This window comes from Rhinolophus sinicus, linkage group LG09, assembly GCF_036562045.2.
Source record: "Rhinolophus sinicus isolate RSC01 linkage group LG09, ASM3656204v1, whole genome shotgun sequence".
Lineage (NCBI taxonomy): Eukaryota > Metazoa > Chordata > Mammalia > Chiroptera > Rhinolophidae > Rhinolophus > Rhinolophus sinicus.
This window is the reverse complement of record NC_133758.1, coordinates 13,572,343-13,586,042: the sequence shown is the minus strand read 5'-3', so window position 1 is coordinate 13,586,042 and position 13,700 is coordinate 13,572,343. Positions and strand designations below refer to the sequence as shown.

The 13,700-nt window shown below is 40.9% G+C and overlaps 1 protein-coding gene across 2 annotated transcripts in view; it reads right to left on the bottom strand.

Annotated features, from left to right (window-relative positions):
* The window catches only part of ATP8B1 (ATPase phospholipid transporting 8B1), a 114,314-nt gene that overhangs the window by 68,976 nt on the left and 31,638 nt on the right, over window positions 1-13,700 (bottom strand). Inside the window, exon 1 of one of the 2 annotated variants that reach the window (XM_074339911.1) lies at window positions 3,395-3,582. The exons of the other annotated variant lie outside the window; for it this stretch is intronic. The gene's annotated coding sequence lies outside the window, so the exon portion shown is untranslated. Of the gene's footprint in view, window positions 1-3,394; window positions 3,583-13,700 lie in introns of those variants that run through there. 2 annotated transcript variants of the gene reach the window in all.

Genomic DNA, 13,700 nt, shown 5'->3' with positions numbered 1-13,700 from the left:
CACTTTAGCAAATTAATTGAACACAAAAAGGGGCTTGTTGGAACCTCCAATCTATAGCTGGTCAGGAGCACAGGTGACAACCTGAACTTGCAGTAGGTGTTGGGGGGTGGGGAGGTTTCTAGGACTGAGCTTTTAACCTGTGGAATCTGATGCTATCTCCAGGTAGATAGTGTCAGAATTGTGTTGAATTGGGGGATATCCAGCTGGTGTTGGAGAAGAGCCTGGTGGTGTGGGAAAAGCATACACACTTTGGAATTGGGTGTAGAATCATTCATGTGACTCATCTAAACGCCCGCAGCTAGTCAAGGAAAGGCTGTTAGGCCAACAGGGACCTACAAAGGGGCGGGGGCATTGGTTGGCCCAGCTTGCAGGTAGTAAGGAAGTACAGCCCCTGTAGAGGATTGAAAAAACTAACAAAACTGACTAAAAAGATGTATAATTTGTTTTGCTTTATGATTACCATGAATGGGTAATGTCAGTGATAAAATACTCCTCCCCTTAAAAATCTCTTTGCTATAGTTACTGCTCAGTTTTAATAATACATAAGCTTCAAATAAGCGCCTTAAAAAAGTGACATCCTGTGATAAACATTGGATTCTCTGGAAGCTGACTCTGAGCACCCCTGGTTACACAGCCTACCTGTCATATGCCGGTTCAGCGGCACGTGTTGCAAAAGGTAAGTTTGTGGGGTTTGTTGATGCTCGCTTAGGCAGTCAGTGTTTCCCACCGCGTGCTATTTTATATTCCCGAGCTTATACAGCAGAGTTGAAAAAAAAAACAATTATGAAGACGAAACAGAAGAAATTAAATTTAAAACAACCGATCAGAAAACAGAACGCTTCCTTCTATTCTGTCACCCTCTGTGACCACCTGGAGTTTTAATGTGTACCCAGAAATTTAAAAGAGTGAAAGATACAGTGAGTTCTGACTTATCTCCAAAACTTCAACATGAATGCAAAAGAGAATGTCACTGCCTGGGTTTCTTTTCCAGCCATTATTCTGATTCATTGCATTTCAGGATTGTTACCTGAAAATAATTTTGTCTTATAGCGGAAGGGTGTGAAAAAATCTCTGCGCTATGTGTCAAAGACTCAGGGTACACCACTGCTGGCCAGGCTCCAACTCGTGGGCTTTCGCTCTGTTCCTGGTGTCACAATGCCTGCTATGGGTGGAACTGTGTGGTTTCCCCCCCGCCCCCTTCATATGTTCAAATCTTAACCCTCAGGACCTCAGAATGTGACCTGATTCGGAAATAGGGTCATTGCAGACGGAATTGGTTAAGATGAGGTCATCAGGATGAGTCCAAACTCAGTGTGATTGGTGTCCTTATGAATGTGGACATTTGGACACCGCGATAGTCATATGCACAGGGACAATGCCATGCAAAGACTGGAGCTGTGCTGCCACAAGCCAAGGAACGACCAGCAGCTGGAGAAAGGGCTGTACCTGATCCTTCCCTGGCACCTTCCAAGGGAGCATGGCCTTGATCGCTCACTTCGAGCCTCTAGAGCTGTGGGACAACACATGTCTGTCGTTTAAGCCACCTAGTTTTAAGGCATTTTATCACAGCAGTCCCAGCAAACAAATAACACCATTTCAATGTGTAGTTTTAAAAATTTAAGTTTCTAATTCCTACCAACAGAGGGTATTACAGTCAGATACTGCTTACTTTATGTCTACAAATTCAGATTTCACCTCGCCAGATGACTTGTGTACCTAAAAGGAAAAGCTGTGGCTAGCTTTTGTAACAAATTATATAATCAAGACATAGATGACCCCATTTTCTTTTCTCTCCCAAAGATGAAATGTGCTATTTTTTTTTGCCACTGAACTATGGTATAAGAGTTATTTGCAGGGCATACCCGGAAGAAACAACTAGTATTTCATGCAAATAAGGACCGGCTGCTCAAATAGAGATAACTAATTCAGGCCCCATACAAACATGTACTCTGATCTGCATTTTAAGAGAACACAGAAACCCACAGAAATCTCCAACATTTATTAAAACATCCTCAAAATGTTTTGAGGTTTCAAAGTGGTGCCAATTAAGTAAGCTTTCTACGGCATCTCTTAAAAAACATGGCTCTGGGGGGAAATGCCAATTCATTCCAGACCTTTTTTTCTGCGCTGACATTTTCTCCTCTCAATCAATATTTGCTTCCCTTTAAAATTTCTCAGAGTACTTTTTGGGGAGCAGTAGAACCCAGTGATGAGGGTGTGGGTTTGATTTAGCCACACCTACCCATTCCCAGCCCCCGTACACATAAGGTAATGCAGAGAGAACATTTTTTAAAAACTCTGAAGTGAAATAAAATGTAAAACAACCAACCAAAATACATTTGAGTATTATTTATTCTTCACATCCCCTCTTCTCCATAGACCCAGACATCAACCCTTACCCCCTGCAAGGCCTTTCTTGAATGCAACTGGACTCTAATGACGGAAAAATTACTTCTTCAACCCTCTTGTTACCATACTATTTATAACTTTTATCATATATTACTGACTATTAATGATAATAAACTTTTCTAATATTTAACATAACTTCATCCGGTTTGGCGGCGGAGCTCACTGTAGAACTCTCTTAGGTTAGTCAGCAAGATCCTTCTTCTATTGAAGAAACAGGGCTCACTGTTGTCCTCTGTAGGTCTGGGTGAGTTGTCCAGAAGACTCCCCTCACGCCCAATCCCTCTACCTCCTACTTCACCTCTACTCTGAAGAGCAAACTTTCAATTGTCCACCATACACCAGTGCCAGGGATACATTCCCAACAAGCAGCAAGTCTAACTGGCCTGAACTTGATATTTCAACACAATAATCCCCCTGACTTCCCAGAGCTCTTGAAACAAGAAAAAAGTGTAAGAATAAAGAGAAGAACATGAACAATAAATGAGGGGTTTAAATAATCCATAAATCTTCACAGCCAAGTCAGGAACAAACCAAAAGCATTTGCATAGCGCACAACCCAAGACAAAAAGCTACTTAACAGCCTTTAACTACCACTGGATTGAAACTTTACTGTAGGGCAGCCAGGTAGCTCAGTTGGTTAGAGTTCAAGCTCTGAACAACAGGGTTGCTGGTTCGATTCCCGCATGGGCCAGTGAGCTGTGCCCTCCACAACTAGATTGAAGGACAACGACCTGGAACTGATGGGCCCTGGAGAAGCACACTGTTCCCCAATATTCCCCAATAAAATTAAAAAAAAAAAAAGAAACTTTACTGTAGCTATCTGGAACTAATTAAAATCTTTTCAAAGCATGTTTTAAAAGCACTCTGAAAAGACTGTGCTCTAGATTTAATCTAGATTTACCTAAGGCTATCCCTCGACATTTCAGTTGTGACACATATTTCAGTTGTAAGTTTGAGAACTCACCCTAGAAAAAGTGCTACATACTTCATTGCTGAATATCACTATAGTCACCTTCCAAGTTCTCCCTTTGGGAAGCTATGCACCAACGCCAGCGCTTAGTCCACCCTTCAAAGCAATATTTGGAACTCTTTTTCTGGAATGGCCATCAGAGCTGTCATCGTATTACCCTTGATGTCCTGAATGTCATCAAAATGTCTTCCTTTCAGTATTTCCTTTCTCTTCGGGTAAAGAAAGAAGTCATGGGGGGCCAGATCAGGTGAGTAGGGAGGGTGTTCCAATACAGTTATTTGTTTACTGTCTAAAAACTGCCTCACAGACAGTGCCGTGTGAGCTGGTACATTGTCATGATGCAAGAGCCGTGAATTGTTGGAGAAAAGTTCAGGTCGTCTAAGTTTTTCACGCAGCCTTTTCAGCACTTCCAAATAGTAAACTTGGTAACTGTTTGTCCAGTTGGTACAAATCCATAATGAATAATCCCTCTGATATCAAAAAAGGTTAGCACCATCATTGCAACAAGTTCACGAACTTAATTGTCAGACCTTGTATGCTCTGTCATCATACAGTCAATGAAAAGCCAAACTACACTTCAGTCCCAAGTTATTAGTTCAGCCACACAACGGGCCACCTGGAAGCACTCCTGGGCCAGACCTGCCCCAGCAGGTTGGTCCCTGGGCTCATCACTGGCTGCCACCCAACCCACACTCAGAGGCCACACTTTGCTTTTCCTCCTTCACCTTAAGAGATCTAGGTATGGTGAATTTATACCTTAGCTTTCCAAAGTCTAAATCCTATGCACAGAAAACAATGCTGCCCTAACTCTGAGGCCTGCTAGCACTGTGGATGTTTGTATATATCACATGAGGATTTACATACTAAGAACGCTTGTCATGCTTTAAACACTCAGGCTATCAACAAGAATCATTCGAATGAGATTTAAAGGTTGCTGTCTAGACCAAATACAAACTACAATTATTTCAACATATTCTGAAATCTTAATCAGTGACTCTCAAAAAATGGCTGTCATAGGTCAGATGGGGAATCTGTGAGATTATTCAGGTCATCTTCCAAAGCTATAGACAGATGGTTTCTGTCATGCTCCATTCTGGAAATTATTAGAGTTCTCCATCTGCATTAGAAATCAGAGAGGCTGTGTCTACCTGTTCCGGCCCCGCCCTTCGCAGGCTGCCCCCCGCGCCAGCCTCGTCCTGATGGCACACAGAGACACACACAAAGGAACAAGGCACTTTCATTCCTTTTCCAGATCCTCAAATCCCCATGTAATGGTGTTTTCATTTGTACTCGAACAAGTTACTGTCTGCCCGGCCCATTCTTTGTATTCTGCCCTGTATTGTGGTTGTTTTTGTCTCCAATAAAGTGTAAATTCCAAAGACTCTGGACCAAGCCCTAGTTCTCTTATTTCCGAAGTGGGGCAGACTCAAGAAATGGGTAAGGGCTCCTGTCTGAAGACAGACAAAGAGACAGACAGAGCTAAAATCTCATCTCAACCACTTACAGACTAGAGGACCTTGGGAAAAATATCCTCCCTAAGCCTCCTCATTTATAAAATGAAGATAATGCCTGCCTTATAGGGTCCTTGTGAAGCTCGGTCTTGATGTCACGTAAAATGCTCAGCAGTGTGCACAGTACCTGGGACAAGTGTCCACTGAGTGAGCAATTTCAGTGAGCCACTTCATCAGAAATGCAGCAAAATAGCATAGTAATATTTTTCTCAACAAAACTTTAGTTGATTATTAGGTTGGTGCGAGAGTAATTGCAGTTTTTGCATTTATTTTTAACCTTTTAAACCACGATTACTTTTGCACCAACCTAATATAAACTCATAAGCCTAGAATACTTGGGAACTGAAGTTTTCCAGTGAAAAGCAGAATTAGAAAATAAATATATTAGTAACCTTTATATTTTACTTCAGAGTTTGCAAAAGGTTTTCACATACCATTAATGTACTTGATCTATACAACGTCATTGAAAAGTAGATTATTTTTGTTTTATTCTCTGTGATGTCTCCAAGGCCCAGAACAGTGTCTGACACACAGTGGACCTTTACTAAAGAATTACTCCGTGAGTGCACATTACAAATGAAGAATCAACCTCAGAGTTGAACACTGTATCCAGGCTTCAGAGCCCATAATAGGCAGAGGACCAAAACTGGGTCTTACCAACTACATCCAAATCCTAACCCCCACCTCCATCACCCTGTCTCTTGCCACCGAGATAAGATCCCAGGGAACTATATATTTTCTAGATGATAATAGCTCAAAGACCACTTAAAAGTGGACCCTAATTAAACAAAGAAACAAAACTATCACTCTTGTGTCCTTTAGGGAAGAGTTATACTTGGTAATCTAGCTACTTAAATTTAAATGCAGAACTTTGCTTTCCTCAGTCTGCATAGCAAACAATCTTTATCACAGTATGAACAAGTGAAACAAACTTAAATTGCAAAACCAGGTTTAATGAAAAGACGTAGTGGCTGTGTTTGCTTTGAAATAATATGGGGGAGGGAGATAAAAGTGCAGATAGAAAACCATGGGCCATGACCGTGAACAAGGGGGGGTTCATTATATGACTGTTTCTATTTTGATATGTTCTATTTCTATGTTTGAAATCTTTCTATGTTTTTATTTTGATATGTTCTATTTCTATGTTCTATTTCTATGTTTGAAATCTTTTTCAATTAAAAAAAGAGAAACAAAAAACTAGCCTTAAAATAAACTAATATATTAACATTAGGTCACCAATGTATGAGACATATGTCTTAATTCTTAACCAGTTCAGAGGGGACCCCAAGTTTTGTGCAGCCATCGGCTCATCTTGAGAACTCAAGATATTAAATAAGTGTTTTCAAAGTTAAAAGGAGAATATTTATAAATAACATTAAATATTTCATAGTTGGTAAAGTGCAAGTGTCCCAGAGAACTACATTTTACAAGTTAGAGCATCCCTAATTTCAGGTACCATCTGTATGGTATCTGAGGAGGCATGTTTGTTCTTTGGATCACTAAGAACATTTAGCATTTACTTTGTTTGTGTGCATTACAACATTTTAAGAATCACTTTTCGCTCAAATACTGTTCCCAATCTTTATCACATTTTTTTCCTCCCTCAGTATGTGAGTAAAATATTATTATCCCCATTTCACGGATGAGCAAACTGAGGCTGAGAAAGGTCTCATGGAGTGCTCAAAGGCACACATAGCTAGCTGGTTGCATTAGGGCTGAAATTGGAACCAAGTCTAAATTCTCCTGTTGTCAAGGTCTTTTCACCGAGCATGATACAGCATCCCCAGCATGCCCACAGTTCATTCTAGTGCGGTGGCAAAGAGTGGGGGCTCTGGAATCACTCTTCCTGCCAGCTGTGAGACCTCAGAAAAGCTCATTAAATAGCATTGCTGGTCCTCAGTTTGCTCATCTATAAAATGGGTAAAAATAATAGTCCCTGCCTCTTCAGGCTGCTGTGAGGATGAAATGAGCCGATCAATATAAAAAAAGCTCCTGGAACAGAGCCAGGCCCAAAGAGAGGGTACAATAAATATTAGCCATTGCTATTCTTATGTGAAAGGATTAAACACTAGGAGAAGAACTGTGTAACCAAATTGACACTTAAGGAACAGCTGAGAAGTTACTACGGCCCACACTGAAGCTCAAATTTACCTCCATGTGTTGAATCATTGATGGCCAGGGGAATGCCTAGCTCGTAACCTGCTATGCTCAGGCCGCAGGAAAATGTCACCCTAGTAGTGAGAGAGACATTAAATATTTTACTCTCCCAGCTGCTCACAACAAAGCAGCCTGGCTGTATCCATTACCTCCTTTTTCAGATCGCCTGAGCAAAGGGGAAACCTGTCACAAAATCCACACTCTAGAATTTAAAATATACAAACAAAATAACTTATAGTCCGTATCTGCATTGTGAATAAAAGTGGGATGTTTTTTCAGAAAGGGGGGAGGGGTTATTTTCAGAAACAGAAACTGTCTTTACATCTGACACCTCTGCCACAATATACGGTGTATATCTTGCCAAAAGAGACATGCTATACCAGCCAGCCAAAAATAGTCTCAGGTTGTTTATCAACAATGTGTAAATTGTACATTGGAGAACCCTGAGCTGAATGTATTCTTATGTTCACATCTTACACTCCCATCGGAATTGCTTTATTCAACTCTTCCTATGACAGCATCCTACTTAAAAAGTAAAACTCATGCAGTATGCAGCCATGTCAACATTGGGGATGGGAAAGACTTTAACAGACTGAATCTTCTCATTTTTTTCCGACCAAGATAAACATCCTTGATAAAATTTCCTATGGTTTTGGCAATCTCATCTCGATGGCTTAATCAAATTAACCGATGGTTCTCTGCATGTTTAATGATTGATTTCTTCTCTATCCCTGGCTCCCAGGCTGAACTACCATCCTGGTCTCACCTGTTTACACAGGCAAGCTCCCAGAGGCAGTTTTTAACTTTCAACTGTTTAAAGAATGGGCAGAGGTGGTCAATATCCTAATCACTTCCGGGCCTTCAATACAGAGAATCCTATATTCTCTCCCATCCTCTAGAGTCCCGACAGCGCTCTTCCAATGCCACCAACCTCCGACTATAGCACAGGAACAGCACTTCTGGGAGCAGACATGGGCCTCCAGGAGTTGGAACAGCTGGTGGCTGAGTGCAGCTTGCAGCAGTGGATTGTTTGGCTTACAGGGTTTCTTGTTTAAATTTTAGTTTGCTTATTTAAAAAAATCTGTTGATTTCACATAAAATCCAGATTTCCAGATTTTCTTACCTTGGAAAATCTGGCAGCCCTTGGACAAGGCAACCATCAGTGGGGGCTGGGTAGTAACTGCCCCTTTTGAGTGCTGTGTTCTCCCCAGTTGCCACAGTCCTCACCCAGCCGGCGTGTACCCTCCTCAGCCCTTGTAGGAATTGAATTGGGGGCCCGTCGGTCAAATATCTTTACTATTCCCGTTTTATAGACAAGGAAACCGAGGCGGGGAGGAGGTGAAGTGATTTCTTCAATGTCACACAATTAGTAAGTGATAAGCTGGAACTGCATTCAAGGTCTGTTTCACTCCAAACTGGTGTCTTTAACTCCCTCACTCTGTTGCTCACATATCCCCCTTTAGCAAGGGAAGTAGAACATTAAAGGGCAGGATAGACACATCTGGGTAATTTTCAAATTCTCTATCTGCAAAAGAGAAGGCACCCTCTAAAGTTAATCAATATACACTGATCTGAATTAGAATATAGAAGATAGCAACAATCTGCCACAACCATCTTAGGAAGGGAAAAGAAAGGAAATGCCATCTGTAGAGCCATCGATCATTTCTAATTAGCAATCTTTTCTGTTGTTGACCCAGGCTCATCTGTCGTTACCACTTTCCCCCATTTGCTTTACTCTTAGCTCACTCTCGGGTGTACTTGTGTATTTCCCTCTGAACCATTTAAGGTAAGTCACATCATACTCCTAACCCCTAAATACTTCAGGCGTAGTCTCTCACATTCTCTTACATAACCATAAAATAGTCATGAGAATTTAGCATCAATAGATTATCTAATATTCTTATTTTATCATTGACCCAATAATGTCTTTTACAGTATTAGTTTTCCTCCAGGACAGAATCCAGTCTAGAATCAGGAATAACTTTAAGTGGCCAAGTCCTTTAATCTGGAACACTCTCACAACCTGTTTTTTTGGTCATTGATGACACTGACATTTTTAAAGAATACAGCCCCCACCCCACCCCTTTTTTCAAAACAACGTTCTTCATTTGGGCTTTGATGCTTCCTCGTGATTGAATCCAGCTTATGCATCCTTGCTAGAATACTCCACCGGTGAGGCTGTGTCCTTCTCAGGACATCACCTCTGGAGGCACACGTCCTCCACCCCTCACTGGTGATTTAATTTCCATCACTCGGTCGAGGTGTTGTCTCATTTCTCTACTGTATTTTTTTTGTAACTTGCAATCTGTGGGGTGACATTTGAAGACAATGCAAACATCCTACTCCTTCCCTAAATTTCCTCCGACATGTGGCATCCTTGACGATTCTTGCCTGATCGGGTCTTTACAAGATCTACAACAGGATGATTTCCCAGCTCCAGCGTTCCCTCCACATTTATCAGTCAGCCTGGGCCTTTCCCTGTAAGCAGGGTCTCCCTTAGTTACACTTATTTGTCTACTTATTGATTGGTTGTCAGTGTGAATGCATACATTCTATTTTTCCAAATGGTTTATAATTCCTTATTGCTCATAATTACTTTAGTGTTCAACTTGCCCCAGGTTAGGCCACAGGGAGTCCCTTCAAGCTGGCACATACGTCCTTGTGACAGACCCCCGTTATTCTTTGAGCGTTTCCATACTTTGTAGCAGAAACAAGATGTTCTGGGCTCATTGCACATATCCTGCCCCAGACCTGTGCCTTCTAGTGATATTAGAGACCAAGGTCTGGGCACTAGAGGTGTTCATTGCTACTGGGGTGTCCTGGCTTCATGGCCCTTTGTTGGACAGTGTTAAGCAATACGTCCATGTACATACAGATACACATACAAACACATACATGCATACATGTTACATGAGAATGCTTCTGCATGCACATATTTCAGAAATGCATTCATACCAAAACATCCAATTCCAATTAGTCTCCACAATTTCTCCCGTTCCATGTTACCTGTAGGTCCCTTCTTCCTCAGTGAGAAACCTGGCTCCCCAAAACATTTACTCATTTGCTCAATGCTAATATACATCTAGAATTTTTTCAGAATTGCTTTGCCAATATCACTATAAATTGTTTAGGATTTTTTTTTTTTTTTTTTTGCCTTTCTCCCTCACCTTGTCTAAGACCACGCATTCGTAGTAAAATACTGTGTTCATTGTTCCTTGGATTCTTTCTCTTCCCCCCCCACTCTTCACTATGGTTGCGGTACTCATTTGAAATACAGTTGGGCTTGTTCATTTCATTTGACTTTTAGTTTTATGGTTTTTCCCTCCTTCACATTTTATTAATTTAAATTTATTTTTCGAATACGTAGAACGTTAACATGCTCCCCAAGGTTAAAACATGGCTAAAAGGCACACTTAGCCAAGTGGCCCTCCCTCATATATCTCCTTCTTGTTCCCACCCACCCCTTGTTGGTAATTGACTTTATTGTTTTGTTTATTCTTCGTGTGTTTCTTTTTGTAAAAATAAGCAGCTAGATGTATTTCTAAATTTTTGTCTTTCGTATACAGACGTAGAATACATATGCTCCTTTGTTCTTTGCTTCTGGAAATCACTAGAAGTCATTTTTCAGGCACTGTTTACAAACACAGAAACATTTATGTATGTATATAAATCATTTCCTTGGAAAACTTTTTAAAGAAATCCTTAAATCCCAGCATGCATTTCTCTCTTTCTGCTCTCTGGTCTCCAAGACAGAAGCCATCACCCACCACTCCATGTCCTAAGGTTTGACTTTCCTTCAGGGACTCGACTTCACCAGGGCTACCATGAATGTGTTAACATCCAGGTAAGATACTTATGACTTCCAGGGACGTTTCCCAGATAAAATTTCAACCTAAAGTGGTGGTCCCAATGGTAGCAACTAAGTAAATATTCACTCATAGGGAATAAAAAAGAAAGATCACTTTGTGAACCTTTAATCCCTGATAGGTATCTGGCAACTCATGTCAAATGGCTATAAAAAGAACCAGGAAAGAAAAAAAAAAAACAGGTATTAGGATGACTCAACACAAATCAAGCCACTGTTGGGAAACCCACTCCTAGCCCTGCCCTTGGCAAGTCAACTGCAGTTCAAGGCTAATTTTCTCTGACTGGTGTTGCTCACACCCTCCCATCCTTCCCATCAGGGAGGAGAGCTGCCAGGAGTTCCTCACACTTTGTCACCCACACCCAAATTCAAAGGCACTGGAGAGAACTTGCACTCCAAACTCTCGACACAGGGACAGGAAGGGGGTGAGTGTGGTGGTACTAGGCTTTTTCAACTTGGCCAAGCTCTCCAATATACAAGGGTCAGGGGACAAAATAATGATCAGAAGTGATTCCCACCATAGTGATTTTAATGAGCATATGGAAATACAAATGGAAGAAAGGTGCAGAGGAATTCAGTATAGTAACATCATAATTAATAGTCCTGGGGGTTGATATTACACAAACGCAATCACTGTCGGGTAAGGTCTGGGTAGATGAGACATCTGAGGGGCTCGGCCTCAGCCCCTGTCCTATCTAGCTGAGTGAAAGTCCCGTCCACAGGATGCCGCTGCCTGGGAACATGGCAGGCTGAGCACAGCGAGCTCCAACAGGCCTGAGGCCCCCCTCCCGTGGCCAGCCCATCTCCTCCTTCACCTTCTCTCTCTCACCTTCCCCAAACTGGAGGGCAAGAGAAGCTAGTGGCTTCCATAAGACACAGCTCATGGGGAATATACATCTTGGAATTTAATCCTGGACCTCCTGCAAAATCCTTTCCCCTTCATGAAACTTCTGACAAGGAAATAAGATCAGACTCTATCCTTCCCTTTGCTCACCGCAATGTTCTCTATTTTAAAAACAAGATTTTAAAGCCCCCAAATTGTTCCTAAAAAAGAGAACTATACCTAACAGAAACAGATATAATTCATGCACCTCAAATTTGTACTCAGTGGATTCTAATTTAATTTTTTGTCTACAATTTAAAAACTGCTTCCGTTCTAGAGAAAGCATTTAAAAGGACCAGAACATCTAACTGGAATAACCTGTCCGAGAATCAGTAATCACTGAGCACTTTTATTACTAAAAGTGGAAGAAGTCATGAAAATATCTTCACCTTCCCAGATGGGTGATTCGCTGAAAAGGATTTGCTTGAAATAAGAGAAAACAGGACTAGTCCAGCTGGCTGAATCATCTGCTTTAAAGAGGGAGAGGGAGAAAGCGAAAGCGCAAGAGAGAAACCAGGAAAACGGTGCTATCTATGCTTCAAGCAATTTTTAGGTTAAAATGCAACGGCTTCTCTGAGGTTCCTGAGATAACACAGAGTAATGGAGCGAGGCCTGCACTCTGGTCCAGCAGGGCCAGCACGGGATCTGTGGCCCTAGGCAGGTCATATCCCCACCTGGGCTCAGACTATCATCTGTAGGTGACGGGTCTCAACCAGATCACTGGTCCTAAAGTGGGATCACACACATCAGAATCCCATGGAATGCTTTTAACAATAACAGATGGCCGAGCCTGAACCCAGACCTGAAACTGGACTGGGCAATGGGAGATGACCATCCTGGGGCTTCTCTAGAAGATATCTGAGATCCTGTCTGGCACTAAATTTCCATCAGATTTAAAAAAAATTTTTTTTCTTATTTAGACTTAAAAAAAAAAAAGCTTTAGGTTTACAGAAAATTTAGTGGAAAGTACATAGAATTTCTCCTTACATATTGCTCCCCAGCTCTCTCCCTTGTAGCCATTATTACCATCTTGCATTAGTGTGGTACATTCTTATTAATTGAAGTCCACAGCTTACATCACGGTTCACGCTTTGTGTTGTACATGCTATGGGGTTTGACAAATGTACAATGACATATATGTTTTCTAATTTAAACACTACCCTCTTGAATACTTGTCTTACTCTCAAGAGAGGGATACACACAAAAAAAAGTGAAAAGGATTAAGAAGTACAAATTTCCAGTTATAAAAATAGTCACAGGGATGTAAAGTGTGGCATAGGGAATATAGTCAATAATATTGTAATAACTATGTGTGGGGTCAGTTAGGTGTCAGACTTATCAGGGTGATTATTTCATAAGGTATACAAATATCTAATCAGATATACATACTGTATTCCAGAAACTAATATAATATTGAATGTCAACTGAAAAGTAATTGAAAAAATAAATTTTAAATATTATAAATAAATAAAAAAAGAGTGGACGCACAGGAAAAGGCTGTAGGAGAGAGGGAAATTCTGTTTTATGTCCACTGACCCTAAAATTAGGACAAATCAAAGATAGTTAGATTGAACAAAGGTCTATGTAGCCAAATACCATAAACTTTTCCCTTTTCCCTTTCAGCACTTAGGACTTTGCCTACAATATATCTGTTACTTAAACTACCAAACCCATAAGTGTTCCATGATAAGGTAATGTGCTCCCCAAATATAAGCCACAGGTTCTGTGACTTTATAACCTTAGACAATTTTTAAGAAATCTAAGAAATGGCAACCAGACATTGATAGAGATTTCTTCTCCTGATTCAAAGACAACTGGTACTTGAAGGTCTATGGAATTCATGAGTTAAAATAAAGAGAATCTTATAAGCGAAAATGAAGCTCCTTGAACATACATTTTTGTGCA